This window comes from Trachypithecus francoisi, unplaced genomic scaffold (genome assembly GCF_009764315.1).
Source record: "Trachypithecus francoisi isolate TF-2019V2 unplaced genomic scaffold, Tfra_2.0 Lachesis_group4, whole genome shotgun sequence".
Lineage (NCBI taxonomy): Eukaryota > Metazoa > Chordata > Mammalia > Primates > Cercopithecidae > Trachypithecus > Trachypithecus francoisi.
Window position 1 is genome coordinate 105,035,186 of NW_022681469.1, and position 3,098 is coordinate 105,038,283.

Here is a 3,098-nt window from a genome sequence, read left to right on the forward strand (position 1 = left end):
ATTTTTACATATAGCAAATGATGGTGATAATATCAATGACAGGAAAGACCTCAGTTGGGCATTCTTTAATAGGAGTTGATCACCATCTTGGCTTTATAGAATTTTCATTAACTATGCTGTGCTTTCCCTTGACTGGCCAACTGAGAACTCAAACCATGTTGATTTTTGCTGGTAAGTATTTGAATTGTTAGTTGACAGTCAAGCCAGTAGCTCTTTGAAAAATCTTTCTTTGGGAAAACTACAAAAGCAAAAATATAAGTACCTACAAATGCAAAGAAAAATAATACTACCTGAAATCCTACTGTATATGGATAACCACTGTTAATACTTGATGAATGTACTTTCACTTAGTAATCTGTGCAATCACAATTTTACATAAATGCTGTCATACCATACATTCTGTCTTTCAACCTGCTTCCTCAACAGTGTGTCACAAATATATTTGACATTAAATGTGGGTCTACTTCATTATTTTGATGGTAGCATTAAACCACTATTGAACTATACTATTTCATATAATTTCATTAATAGTTTTTACTATTGAAATTTTAAATTGTTTCTAGTTTATACTCCCACCAACAGAACATGTGAATTAAAGTCTCCTCATACTTGAGGCAAAACAGAGTTTTGTCACCCTTTTACTATCTTTGCTATACTGTAAGCAAAAAATAAGTTTCCATTGCATTTCATTTATGATGACTGTAATTGAATGTCTTTTCATTAGTGTCCTGGCCGTTTGTATTTCCTTGTGAATTACTTGCTTAGGACTATTGCCTGTTCTTTTTATCCTTAGTGATTTATTTTTATATATTTTTAAATGTTAGACTGTTAATCTTTAATATATGTTGCAAATGCGCCTTCTCAGTTTGCCGTTTATCTTGGAATCTTCATGGTAGTGTATTTTCTTCTTAAGGTGTTTTTATGTATTTTGTTACTGTCTAATATTTTTGCCTTCTTATAAAAATAATCACACTTTTCAATCTTTGCTCTATATTTTTGAACTTTGTGGTCATGCTTAGAAGGATTTTGCCTATCTGAAGTTTACATAAACTTTCACTTGTATTTTCTCCTGGAACTTTTATATGTGGTTCATATTTAAAAACATTTAATCCATCTATGTGAGATACAGTTTTTTATATTATGATATTTATGCTCTTCCTCCAAGTCTTCATTTGGCTGGCTTTTTCTTTGTTCAGACCTCTGCATAAATGTCACACCTCAGAAAGGCCACCTGTGGCCACCCCATCTTTATAAAATAGCCTCTCTCTGATCATTCTGTCTAAAGAAGAAGGCCACCCCCATTGTTCTGCATCCTCTTCCCTGTTAAACTTCTTAGCACTGCCTACCTCATCATGTTTGTTTCCTTGTTTATCTTATGTACCTTCTCCCAAAAGAATGCAGAGTCAATGAAAGCATGATTTTTCTTTCTTGTTCATTGCAGTATCCCAGAACCCAGAACGGATTCTGACACATAATAGTCATCTATAAATATTTAAGTCAATGACTGAATATTTAGAAAATTATTGTGGTATTTTTTCAGAGTGTTAACTTCTGTTAAAGTGTTATGTGAAAGACTTACATCCATTAGTAGCTCTGAAATTATGACTTAAAAAGAAGGCAATAGGCTGGGCGCAGTGGCTCATGCCTGTTCCTACGTCATCCCTGGGACGTAGGAAGATCACTTGAGTCCAGGAGTTCAAAACCAGCCTGAGCAACATAGTGAGACCCTATCCCTATAAAAGTTTTAAAAACTAGCCAGGCATGGGTGGGGCATGCCTGTAGTCCCAGCTATTCAGGAGGCTGAGATGGGAGGACCACTTGAACCCAGGAGGTTGAGGCTGCAGTGAGCCATGATTGTGCCACTGCACTCCAGCCTGGGCAGCAGCGCAAGATCTTGTCTCAAAAAAAAGGCAGTAGGAGAATATAATTCAATATAAAATAAAACTTTGTGGAGTCATCTAATGCCAGGGACTTAGGTGGACCACACCTAATGATGATAAAAATAAGATTATTAATGAAGCAGTTCACATCAGCCTTTTGATACTATGCTTTTATCAATGCAATCTCATTTGTGTAAATGAGATTATGCTGATAATAGTGATGGCTCTCACTTTGGAGCACTCACCTGAGGTCAGGAGTTCAAGACCAGCCTGGCCAGCATGGCAAAACCCTGTCTCTACTAAAAATACAAAAATTAGCTGGGTGTGGTGGTGCACACCTGTAATCCCAGCTACTCTGGAGACTGAGGCAGCAGAATCGCTTGAATCTGGGAGGCAGAGGTTGCAGTGAGCAGAGATCATGCCACTGCACTCCAGCCTGGGACAGAGCAAGACTCTATCTGAAAAAAAAAAAAAAGCAGCAGCAAAATCTGAATTTCACTCATCTTGAGTATGAACTGGCCCTAGTAACTTGTTTCCAACTAAGAGAATGCAACAGAAGTGATGCTGTATGACTTCTAGGGCTTAGTTAGAATAGGTAATACAACTTCTAACTGGCTTTCTCTCAGGAAGGTTCTCCGTGGAATCAAGCTTCTATGCTGTGTGAGAAAGCCCTGGCCATGTCAACCACCAAACATGTGAGTGAGGAAGCCTTCTAGATGATTCCAGCCTAACCACCATCTGGCTAGAACTGGATGAGAGACCTGAGGGAGAGCTGCCTAGCTGAGTCCAGTCAACCCCCAGAATTGTGAGAGAAGATAATATATGATTGTTATTTTATCTCACTAAGTTTGGGATGGTTTGTTACATAGCAGTTGATAACTAGACCAGAGACCTTGCCTAGAAACACTGAAGAACATGTGCCAGGATAGTCCTGGACATCTCCATGTTTGCTGTTTGCTTCTCTACTGTGCCCATTGCATGTGCTTTCTCCAAACCCCCTATTAACCAGAGGTTCTTAGCTACCAGAAGTTTTCCTGTGTTAGGATCTTGACACTTTTGAGACTCTTCAAAGTTATGAGACATGATGGAATTACTATCAAAAACTTGGCAAGCATAGTTACATCAGCAGGTGTTACTTTGTCAAGTAAGAAGGGAAATAGTGCAGCATGGCACTTAACCCTGTGCTCTTTAAGCTTTTACTGAATGTCACTGAAAGTC